Source organism: Orcinus orca, chromosome 16 (genome assembly GCF_937001465.1).
Source record: "Orcinus orca chromosome 16, mOrcOrc1.1, whole genome shotgun sequence".
Lineage (NCBI taxonomy): Eukaryota > Metazoa > Chordata > Mammalia > Artiodactyla > Delphinidae > Orcinus > Orcinus orca.
In genome coordinates, this window is record NC_064574.1 from 28,836,723 (window position 1) to 28,849,227 (window position 12,505).

General features: G+C 49.8%; 1 protein-coding gene across 12 annotated transcripts in view; it reads left to right on the forward strand.

Moving 5' to 3' along the window:
* The window catches only part of SNPH (syntaphilin), a 41,943-nt gene that overhangs the window by 16,009 nt on the left and 13,429 nt on the right, over nt 1-12,505 (forward strand). The window contains exons 3-4 of one of the 12 annotated variants that reach the window (XM_049699876.1): nt 11,512-11,539; nt 12,358-12,500. The exons of 9 other annotated variants lie outside the window; for them this stretch is intronic. The gene's annotated coding sequence lies outside the window, so the exon portion shown is untranslated. Of the gene's footprint in view, nt 1-4,257; nt 4,277-11,511; nt 11,540-12,357; nt 12,501-12,505 lie in introns of those variants that run through there. 2 more of the 12 variants (XM_049699877.1, XM_049699881.1) reach the window with 2 other exon arrangements.

A 12,505-nucleotide genomic window follows, 5' to 3' on the forward strand; every position in this document is an offset into this window, starting at 1 on the left:
GGGCTCAGAGCTGCAAGGGTTCAAATCTCAGCTCCACCAGTATGCCTGGGGCCTTGGGCAAGCGCCACGCCTTCCCCCTGACCTCAGATCCTCTATCTATAAAATGGGATGGGACTAGACTGGAGATTCCAAACCCCAATGCCAGGCAGCTAACAAACGAAACAGCCCAGGTAAAGAGCACAAGTGCAGGTAAGAACTGGCAAAAAGGGGCCACTCCTCAGCCTCAGCCCATCACTGCCATGCAGGAATGCAGGCGCGGAGCTGCAGGATCTTTGGGGTTAAGACAAGCTAGAAATCTGGGTTTCTTTAAGTATGCAGTCTCTCAAGTTATAAATGTTGACTGAAATTAAAATACACGTACATGCAGGCCAAAGGAGAGTGGTCTTTAGGCACGATACAGCCTATGGGCTGCCAGTTTTGGACCCCTGGAGTTGCCTGTCTCTGAGTACCTTCTGGCTTTGACCTTCTGGTCCCTGGCCTCCTGGCCTCCAGGTGCTCCTCGAGGAAACGTTGGGCGGAGTGAGGCCCAGGCCTGCGAGAGCAGGGAGGCCAGTCGGCTAAGGAGGGGGAGGCCCTCAGCTTGGCTCTCCTGGACCCCATCCATGCCCTGTACAGATACAAGGGCTGAAAAGGCTCTGTCCTGCTGCCTGCCCCAAGCCCCACCCCTACCCCTGCGCTTGACCTGCACAGCCCCACTTTACCATCGTGACAACGATTAACCTCACGTACACGTAAGGAAACTGGCCCTGATTATGACAGGCCTGCAGGCACACAGCTCCCCACTGAGCTGGGATTTGAATCCAGGAGTGTTTGGCTGTACCCACCGAGCTCCTGCATTTAGTCCTCACGGCCCCCCGAGGGCTCGGCGGGTGCTGGTGCGGACGGCAGTGTTGAGTACACGGAGCTGAGCACACAGCCGAGCGTGGTTGTACGTGTACTTGTGCGTGGACACAACCGGACCTGTTGTGTGCAGATCTGGGTGCTGGGCACCTGTGCTTAATACAGTCAGTCCTTGTTATTTGCAATAGTGATGTTCTATAAACCAGCTGTGAACCCTGAATTAGTACAAAACCATTGCTCCTGAGGGAGAATACAGAATTAGGCTCCTGGGAGCCTCTGGTCACAACATTTTCATCAACTGATCAATACATAACATTGTTTTATTTATTTGTGTTTCTGTTTAAAGACACCTTTAATATACATTGTTGGTACATTCACATTGAATTCGTGCCAACAGCACTATAACTCACACCTGGACGAACCTTATCTGACATTTATTTTCTCCATAAGGCACGTCACAGCCTTCCTTAGCTTAGGAACACTGGACAGTGCTTCAGCACTATGCTTGCGGGCCATTTTAAATAGCAAAATTACCCCCCCACACCAGCAAAGCACAAAATATGTTAAAAACATAGCTCTAAAGAGACCACAAAAAGGACACTTGTTTATAGTATAAGAAAGGAACCAAGCTAAGTGAAGTGTGTGCATTTTTGATAACTGTGTACTCCTGGAAACTGTGCAGTTTAAAATACTATTTTTTAAAATCAATTTTATTTAAAAAAAAAAAAAGAAGAAAAGAAATGAAACGGGAGGTTGCCTTGTTCCACTCAGCTGGGAACATGGGCATCAGGCAACTGAAATTTTTCACCGCTCTGTGCATTCCACCCAGGACTGTGAAGGAACTGGGTATTGATTTGGGGCTTATGAATAAATGTTAGCAAGTAGATGATTCGCAACTACAGAATCTGCAAACCATGAGGGTCCACTGTAATGTTGTATCTTTCACTTTTCTCTGAGGGCTGCTGTCAGGATTTGGGGTTGTTGACACAACTAATTGGATTTTCTGAGTGCGGAGATGTAATTTAGAGGGGCAGCAGGAATCGTTTGAGTTCCACTCTCAGTATTACCACCTACTTGCTACGTGCCCTCCTGCAAGTTCGCTGGTCTCTGGTGGTAAAATGGAGGGCACACCTCCTAACGTGAGGGTGAACTGAGAGGATAAATGTGGAACACCCAGGACAGTGCCTGGCAAGAGGCTGATTAAATGACAGCTTTCAAACTGTGCTTTCATGCTTTCCCTTAAGATGCAGTTTTTAAGGGTTTTGTACTCAAGACCCTGCTAGATACTAAGGATTCAGAGATGGATAAATCCCTGGCTTACAAATCTAGCAGGAGAGACCAGCCCACCTAAATAGGACGCCATGTGTGAGAAGGACTATAATAATATAAACTAAGTACTGCAAAGCTTTTCTTGCCCCTTTTTCTACTTGCTAAGAAGCCCGCACTTACTTGGGTAGTGATATCAACCCAAGTGAGTGCAGAACCACTTATTCATCCAGCAAATATTTGTTGAGGGCCTGTGGGGTGCCAGGCACTGGTCTAAGCGCTGGGAACTAAATTAAGAAATAAATGGGCAAATATTCTTACCTTCCTAGAGCTTATATTCTAGAGACAATAAACAAAGTACATTAGCTGTTGCTAAGGACTGTGGAGAAAATAAAGCATGGGGAGAAAGAAAGAGACCCCTGAAATACAAACTATTATAATATTTCAGATGAAGATTTTGGAGTGGAATAAAGATGTAACATATATGAACAACATTAAGAACAAGACTATTTAGGTGAATAAATAAATACTGTTTATGGAGTGCTTTCCCTATGCCAGATCCTTGCTAGGCATTTAGCACGTATAACTGCTAATCGTGACTGTACTTGTGCACAATATCTGTACTTAGCTCCATTTTACAGATGAGGAGACTGAGGCTTAGAGAAGTAAAGTGGTATTCCCACTGTCATAAAGATAGTGGGTAGTGCAGTTTGGAATTCAAATCCTGGCATATTTGAGCCCAAAGCCATGGTTTCTTTTTGTTAAATTAGCCTCCCAGCAAAGGGGAAAAACTCATTCTGAGACAAAGGGATTTTAATATAGACATAGATTTTTACAGAGTCTCCCTTTGAAAACATTTTAAAATGCTCATTTTAGCTAAATTAAGGGGTGGAGCAGCTTCTCCAGAGTAGGAAGTCTTTTGGGGAGAGAGGTTTATAATTACCCACCCTCTTTCAGCACGTGTGAGCCGTGTTGGGCGCTGTCAAAGGCCCCAGATCTTAGTGAAGGCAAAATAATTCAGCTTGATGAGGGAAGTGCCACTGGAAGTCAGTTGGACAGGAATCAGCTGCTGAGGACGGCAGGGAAGCTGGCAGCTGGAGAAAGAAAGGGGGTCTGGGAGGAGAGGTGAAGGATGCTGATTTGGGATCAGCATGGCTCCTGGGCTAAACAGGAACAGTTGGGTGAGCTGGGCCTGTATCTCCGTACAAAGCCCCCAGGAGCCTCAAGAAGATAGGTGAGACCTGGCTTCCAACAGGAGCAGCATGCCCACAGTGGCTGGTGGATTGGAATCAGCTGGCCCACCTTCGGTCTCATGTCCCCTGTTCCTACAGCTCACATTGTGGCCTTTGGCAAGTCATCAGTTTCTGCTTAGAAAATGTGGCAGTTGGACTAGATTGTCATGAAATGCCAGGAGAGAGAGCGAGAGCGAGAGAGAATGCAAGAGACAGCATGAGTTTATGTGGTTCCCTGCTTTGTATTCCCAGGAAGATAGAGCTCTCTGATCTCAGATTGGGTGGGGGCTATCTCCATGGAAAGGAGCTGTGGTCCCAGGCAGATCAGATGACATCTGAACATCCCTTTAGCCCTTTGGTCCTTGTGTTCCATGGGTCCTTCAATCTCATGTCAGCAGAGCACAGCACATACAGGGTAACTTGGCTGAGCTCTGAGGCCACCATCTTTCCTTTATCTTGGGATCCTCCTTGCAGATTCACAATAGGCAGTCCTCTATCCCTACAGCAAATCACATGCAATAATGTTTCTTTTAGCGTTCATTTTAGGGAGAGCTTTATGTCTCCTAAAGAACTAGTCTGCTTCCTGCTCTCCCCTAACTATAAGAACAAGAAGACTGGGCATAATTTCTCTTTTTGCTTTGATGGCCAGGAAGCTCAGAGTGGAATCTGAACCTCGTTATTGCTGCCACGTTTGCATGTGTGGTCAGCCTGTGGCATTCCCTTCTTCCCCAGGCCTCGGTTTCAATGTATATTTTACTGTGTCATTTGTGAGCTGCCTTAAAATTGGTGAGACTTCTGTTTTACCCTTGGCTTTCCTTCCATGACTTCTTTACTCAAAAAGCCGCCTTCTGTTCTTATTTTATCAGACTCCTGCCTGGATTCGAACAGCGGTGTGGGGTGGGGCTGCAGTGCAGAAGCTTTGTCACTAGAGTCAGGAGGTGAGCTCCCAGCCCAGGCTTTGTGCTGCACTTGCTGAGCAACTTTAGACATATGGCGTGCTCCCTCTGGCTTTCAGTTTCTGTCTGTAAAACGGTGGGCTGTGACAAAGTCTACCCAACATTCTTTCCATTCTAGAGCTCTGTGAGTGTGTTCTAGCTCCTGTAGGTACTTGGGGTAAATGCAGGGGAGGGGTGGACACTGACTCAAGGATCCTAAGAACTGCAGCAGAGATCTGAAGAAAAGAGAGTCCATAGGGTCATGCTTTAAAGCTGGAACCTCAGGAGGAGGCGGTGGCAGGAGAGGAGCCAGGCTGCGGCTTGACAGCTGTATCAGCCGGGAAGCCCAGGGAAGCACATGCTGTGGCCAAGGTCGTTGAAGGACCTCCACCTGCCAGGAGCCACTTGCCAAGCAGCTCCCAAGCTGGGGCTAGCACCAGGGCCCCTCTGTCCCCCACACCTCCCCATGGTTGTCTGCAGAGGGGCAGCCCTGGCACAGCTGTGGAGGGATGGAAACCAGTGTCGCCCCTGCTGCCCCTCCCCATGTAGGAGGCTTGCCAGGCATTGGCCTGGAGAGCCACCCCAGGGCAGTCGGCTCGGCAGAGGGTGCCGGTAATCTCAGAGTCACCACCTGGGCTTGCTCTGACTTGCACTAAAGCAAGGAATAATACTTCTGAAAAAGGAGAAAATATCCCCTATAAGAGGCAGTGGTAGCAGTAGTAATGGCAAGAAATGTTCTGTCCTCTGTTTGTCTGGAATTCCCCCATTGCTCCATTCATTGCCTTGGTTGGATAAGGCAGGGTCAGGAGGGTGGGTCCCACTGAATGCATGAGGCAGCTGAGACTCAGGTCAAGGGTGCAAGGTCACCGACAGGGACCATGTGCTGTGGCTTGAGGAGCTGAGGGTCTCTCAGTGCTGGGCTCGCACAGCACCTGGGCTAGTGAGCAGGATGCAGCAGCTGTTGGAAGAGTTGAACACAGTGGTCCTCATGGTGAGGGCTTCTCCTTTGCCCACATGGCTGATTCTTTGAGGGACATGGAGAGACTTACACTGTTTAGGGAGAAGACACATGAAGAATTTCTTTTTGAACAATCTTCCTTGCTCTGCTAACCTCCTGTTTCTGTGAGGTCCACTTGCTTTTTTTCAGGAATATTTTATTTTATTTATTGTCTTTTTATTGAAGTATAGTTGATTTATGATATTGGGTTAGTTTCAGGTGTACAGCTTAGTGATTCAGTATTTTTTTCAGATTATATTCCTTTAGGTTATTACAAGATAATGGGTATAATTCCCTGTGCTTTATAGTATATCCTTGTTGCTTATCAATGTTATATATAGTAGTTCGTAGCTGTTAATCCCATACCTCTAATTTGTCCCTCCCCCTTCCCTCTCCCCTTTGGTAACCACATGTTTGTTTTCTATATCTGTGAGTCTATTTCTGTTTTGTATATAGATTCATTTATATTAGCTTTCAGATTACACATATCAGTGAGATCATATATGTGTCCTTCTCTGTCTGACTTATTTCACTAAGCATAATATTCTCTAGGTCCATCCACATTGTTGCAAATGGCAATATTTCATTCTTTTTTATGGCTGAATAATATTCATTGTGTGTGTGTGTGTGTGTGTGTGTATATGTATATATACCATTCCTTCTTAATCCAATCGTCTGTTTATGGGACTTGGGTTGTTTCCATGTCTTGGCTATTGTAAATAGTGCTTCTGTTGAATGTTGGGGTGCATGTACTTTTTCAAGTTAGTGTTTTTTCTGGATATATACCTAGGAGTGAAATTGCTAGATCATATGGTAGTTCTACTTTCGGTATATTAAGGAACCTCCACACTGTTTTCCTCAGAGGCTGCACCATTTTACATTCCCGTCAACAGTATACAAGGGTTCCCTTTTCTCCACATGCGATGTTCTGCTTTTATGGAAGCATGAGGAGCCCAGGATGCGGGGATGTAACCCCTGCATCTCCATCCTGGTATTTTAGAATCTCCTGGGAAAGTAGATTTTTGCTTTTTCATGCAGCATAGCGGTATGTGTCCCAGTTCTCTTGTACTATGAGGCAGTCATGATGCAGTAGAAATGCAGGCACTCATGACCTAGACGTCCAGGTGTGACCTTGAGTGATCTCGAAAGCTCCGCAGCTTCAGGTTTCCCATGTGTCCTACGCATCAGTCTCCACCTGGCCTCCCTCCACAGGGAATTTGTGAGGATCAGATGAGGTTGGGGCTATGCCAGACCTTCAAAGGGTCAGTCTTAGTCGCCTGCTTCCTCCAGGCTGACCCAGAGTCAGGAGGACCAGGGCAGTACCTGCCCTGGGCCCAGCTGCCTGAAGTCAGGTAGAGGCAGGAGGGCTGCTTCTAGTTCCTGTCCTGTCACTACTTGCTGAGCCATCCTGGGCCATTCCCTTCCCCTTCCTGGACCATGCCTGTCCTTTTACAATGGTTCATTTTAAATATATATTATATAGATTATTTTTGTTTTTTATTGATATATAGCCACATACTATAAAATCCACCCTTTTAAAATGTACAATACAAAGGGTTTTAGTATATTCACAGAGTTGTGTATCTGTCACCACTATCTAACTCTAAAACACTTTCATCAATCCCATTAACAGTCATCCCCTATTCCTCCTTGGCCCAGCCCTTGGCAACCGCTAATCTGCTGTCTATGGATTTGTCTGTTCTGGCCACTTCGTATAAATGGAATCACGACATGTGGCCTTTTGTGTCTGGCTTCTTTCATTTAGCATAATATTGTCAAGGTTCATCCATGTTGTAGCGTGTATTGGTACTTTATTCCTTTTTACGTCTAAATGATATTCCATCGTATGTATAGGCCACATTTTGTTTGTCCATTCATCCGTTGATGGACATTTGGGTCATTTCCTCCTTTGGGCTGTTGTGAATAGTGCTGCTATGGACATCCCTGTACAAGTTTTTGTTTGAACACCTATTTTCTATTCTTTGGGGGTGTATACCCACTAGTGGAATTGCTAGATCATTTGGTAATTCAATGTTTTACTTTTTGAGGAACTGCCAGACTGTTTTCCACAGTGGCTGTACCATTTTACATTCCCATCAGCAATACACAAGGGTTTCAATTTCTCTGCATCCTCGCCTGTACTTGTTGTTGTCTGTCTTTTTGATTATAGCCATCCTAGTGGATGTGAAATAGTATCTCGTTGTGGAAAATATATATTACATAGATTTTTAACCTGCAAAACCCTTTTAAAAATGTAGTCTTACTTCAGACCTTCCATATGTAGAACAGGTACAAGAGGAGTCTCTCGAGGTGAAATGGGGAAGGAGGCCTGAGCCCACCCCCTCATAGTCCCAGAGGCAAGTTCTCCAGGTGGTTTGAAGACCACTGGCTCTTGGTGCCCTCCCGGCTCTGGAATCTGAGTCGAACCACCAGAGACTACCTGCATAGCAGACGCCTCAGCCCTCACGCCCATCCTGGTTGCCTTGGGAGCCCTCGCAACATTTGGCCAAGCTGTGGGTCTGCCCTGCGCTGTACTGGGGTTGCCACAGTGAGAAGGAGTCCAGTGGCTCCATCTATGGTTCCAGCTCTGAGGACAGCTTGTGTAGGAAACAGGAAGCAAACTGGAGAAATGCCACCACTGCCCCCCTTCCCAAGTCTAGGAAGAAAGGTCCTGGTTTTGCTGATAGTGCAGAGAAGCATAGTGGCTGATGAGGTCGTGAAGCCAATGGAAGGTTTACCAAACTCCTCAGCCATGAGTAGCCCTCATAGCACTAATCCTCTGAGGTCCAGAGAGGTCGGCTGGAACACTCCCAGGCCCATCTTCCATCTCCCGCTTCCCTCTGCATTAGCATTCTAGGAGCACCAGGCGTTCTGCCGTTTGAGGGTGGAATGTTCTGCATTCTAGCGTTGCCTTGGCAGAGACAAGATTCCTCCCAAGTTCTGTTCTATTGGTTGCATTGCTCTGCTTTCCACAATTGTGAGAGGCTTGAGTCATCAGACACAGATTGTTTTGTTCCTTTGGATTTTAGGATAGCTTTCTTCTCTTATTGATGGCTAATTCTTTGGGGAAAAAAAGATAATTTATAGTGCATACAGGGACTTTCACGTAGCTAGAATATTAGATTAACCTAGTGCCTGGTTTTTCCCCCATGACTTGCTGATTGAGCAAAATGCCATAGTGTCTCTTTGAAGAACGCAGCTTCCTAGTTTTACAGATGTAGAAACTGAAATCCAGGAGTCTTAGTAACTGAAAGGGAAGAAAGCATCAATTAGAACTCTATTTCATTTACAGCCCTAGAATCAGAGAATGGTGGATCCAGAGGTGTCTTTGAGACCATCTAATCCAACCCCTTGGTCTATCAAATGTGCCTGTTTAACTCATTGCGTTTCTAACGGTTGTGTGTTGATTGTGTTTATTTTTATGAAATTCCCCAGAGGGGGGTGTTCCCTGAGTTTCAACCTAAGGCATGACACGCTAAGTGGTCAAGAGAGTAAGTGACGGGTGAAGTCCCAAGAGGAAAGTCCTGTAGGGCAGAGCCTTACGGAAAGTGTGACGTGTGCATGAGGGCAGGGCAGGGCAGGGCAGGGCAGGGCAGGTGCTGTTGGCTGGGCAAACAGCCTTTGCAAAGATGTGGGAGCAACGAACAGGGCTTTCCCCTGGGGTCAGCAAGCAGCTGAGAGCAGGTTGGAAAGGGTATAGACAAGAGGGCCTTGAATGCCAGGATCAAGAGTTTTGCCCTAATTTTTACTTAATCGGGGGCCTCTGATGAATTTTGAGAAGGCTCCAGGCCCCTTTCTCCATTGCTCCTGCTGCCGCCCTGACCCAGGCCCTTCTAATTTCTTGATAACCTCCTAACTGGTCTCCCTGCCTCTATTCTTGTCCCTTTCCAGCTATAGTCCACAAAGGCCCCCTACGCAGGGGCTTTCTAAAACGCAAGTCTGATTGTGTCCGTCCCCTTTTTAAGGACCTTCCATGGCTCCCTGTTGCTCACAGGACAAGATCCTGGCTTTTGTGGCTCGGTGTGGCCTGGCCCCACCTTCCTCTACAGCCTCAGGCCCACTGTGCCTCTGCCTCCACCAGGCCCCCTAGTTTCCTGAGCAGCCATGCTACTGCATTACTCACGGCTTTTGCCCACGCTTCTCCATCCCTCCCGTTCACTTTCTCTGCCTGGTGACCTCTTATTCACCCTTTAAGACTTAGTGTAAATTTCCTTTTGGAGACGCTTTCCCTGACCCTCCTGAAGCCACTATTAAGCCTTGAGTCTTTCTGTTTTGAAGCTCACATTGCATTGCAATTATCTAGTGCCAAAATCCTGGGAGTTCCCACTTTCGAGTGTTTATTGTGTGGTGGGCACTGGGCTAAGCCCTGTGCATGCATGATCCTGTGTTATTCTCACAGTAACCACATGAGGTGCATTCTGTTACAGCCCCACTTACAGATGAGGAAGCTAAGGCTCAGAGAAGTGGTGTGACTCGCCCACTGCCTGCAGCTGGAGGGTGACAGAGCTGGGATTTGAGCCCAGATATCTTTGACTATTTCTGACTCCTTCCATCTCCTGTTCCCTGGATCCTGCTATATCTCCTGAACCCCCACTGTTCGGTGTGTGAGGCACTAATCAAAGGGGTAGATGCAGCAGGGTTGCCATGGTGTGGGCAGGATGGGGAAATGGGGCTGGGCTTAACCTGGGGTGGAGGTGATAAGCAACTGTCAGCCCAGCTCCCCACGGCTAGGGGTTTCCTTTCCACCTTACATTCCAAGCGGCTACCTGGGTACAGGCCTGCGGGACTCCAGGCCGAACAGGTGGCATGGAGACAAACGCCATGGCAATCTGCCTCCTCTCTAGGGCCCAGAGGGGCGGGAGGACCTGAGAGAGCCCAGGGTGCTCACTGACACTTCTGGGCTAGATCCTGGGGAGACAACTCCCTTTGGGCCTGGGTGTCTTCTGCCCTCCCAGAGGGACCCCAGCCTGCAAGGTCCCGTCCCAGCAGGGGAAATGCCACTTCCACCTCTGTCCCAGATGAATGGCTGGCTTTGGCCTCCCAGGAGACTGTCTGCTCCAACCAGGTACAAATGCCATCCCCTTCCCACCCCCACCCCCCTGGCCAGAGAGGAAGGAAGAGGGAGCGAGAGAGGAGGGAGGCGTGGGGTTGCCAAGCAAGGTAGGAGCAGGGACAGCGACAACAAAGCCCTCATTGTACCAAGGCCACACGCAGCTCCAAGGCAAAGCAGGCATCGTTCCCGCCTCCCAGGACCTGGGCCCAGAGCTCCACCCGGACTTTCTGAGCTCCTTAGCAATGCTCACCAGAGCTGGCCTGGAAGAGCGAGGCCCTGCCTCAGCTCTGAGTCCTGCCTCTGCTGAGAAGTCCTCCTGAAATCACAGCATCCTTCCAAAAGCCAGAAGTGGTGATGGGAGGATGGCCAGTGAAGCCAGCCTGGCTGGGGCTAGAAGCCAGGGTCTGTTGGACGTGCAGCTGTGTGACCTTGGACCCAAATGTGATAAAAAATCCTGCCTTGAAGGATTTTTATTTGAAGTAATGGACCAAGGCACATAAAAGCACTCAGCACGGTCACCTGGCCGCAGAAGTGTTCAATCAGTGACAGATGATCCTTGAAGCCCTCGTCCACCCACGAGCAAGGACTATCAGCCCGTCCCAAGCTGCTCCTAGTCGAGGCCCTCCTGTGCCCAGGAGGTGGTGAGCCATTGGTGGCCTTCCTGGCAAGTGTGGAGTAGCACTGTTGTCCCCTCAGCCCCTGTCTCACTGTTCCTCCTCCGGAAGCCGGCCCTGCAGTTCCAGGAGGCCCCACCTGGGCAGTTGGGGCATGGTGGGTGGGATGCATCGCCAAGCTGGGGCGAGCAGCTCAGATGACAGGTGGGGTGTCGGCGGCTCCTGTGCCTGGCACCTGACACCTCTAGGCAGACAATGCTGGCAATGTCCGAGCCCTCCAGGGAACACGCCACGTCTGTGTCACAGCCAGGAAACAGGCCACCTGAGTAGCGCCGTTGTCCACTCAGGACGCAGCCCCGCCGCTGGCCGGGATGACCGGGATCCCCAGAGGCCCTGACGTGGGAAGGGGTGGTGCCCTGGGCAGGGGCTCTGGGGTTTGAGACCCAGCCCCTCAGCATCTGGTGTTGGCCTGGTTCAGGTGTTGGCCCTGCCACACTGGGGCTGGGACTTGGGCAGTCCGTTCCCTCTCGGGTTCCTCATCTGTAAAGGGACTAATCACAGCACTTCCTCATAGGGTTGTTGGGAGGAGTCGATGGCGTAATGTACGTAATGTGGTTGGCACGGGGTCTGGTGTGGAGCAGGGCTTGGTCACTGCTTCTCTCCCTGCATGGGGGAAGGTCCAGCACACTGTGTCCTTGGCTGAATCTCCTGTAACCCAGGCTACTGTCCTTAGTTCTTGCTCTGAGCGTGGAAGGAGGGGACTAGGGTCTCTGGAGCTGGCACAGCACTAGCACATTGGCTGCGAAGAGCCCAGGCCTCTCCACCTCGGACTCCAGGAGCTCTGGGCTAATGCCCTGTGCAGGCCTCCTTCCACAGCAGCCAACACCAGCCCAGGATGGGGCCTCTCCCCTCCTTAAACTTCTGTAGGGCTGGCTGCCCTTGGAGCCCAAACCTCTACCCAGGAAAGGGGCCTTGGGATTCCTGGGCAGGAGGCCAGGTCTGAGTCTCTCTACTGATTTGTCAAGAGGGCCAAGGATGGATCTCTGCAGGCATGGTCACTTCCTACTGGGTCCAGCCTACAGAGACACCCCCTGGGAGCAGGGAGGAGTCCTCATCTCCCATCTGTCTCCTTCCTCATTTGCGTTGAGCCTGTGCCCTGAGTTCCTGGTGCACCCCACAATGAGCATGAGCATTGGCACGGATGGGTGCAGGCATGCCTGTGTGCAGCATGTGGGCGGGGGGGGCGGGGCAGGCGAGGGCTGCATGTCCTGCGTTGTGGGCAGGCCCCCTGAGCATGTTCACTGAGCCACGTGTGGCATGCCTTGGAATGGAGGGGACGTGGTACCTTTTCATATTCGCGTGTATCCATATGTCTTTCTACACGTGTGTGGTGTGTTGGTCTGTCTTGTCTCCCCTGTAGACGGGAAGCCCCGAGCCACGCACCAGCAGGCACTGTGAGAAGGTGACATCGAGACTAGCGCAGCCTAATCTGGGGTTCCTGGTCCTGCTCCAGGAGGCCTCCAGTCTGCAGCCCCCGCCGAGGGAGGATTGACCAGCGTGGGGGTGGG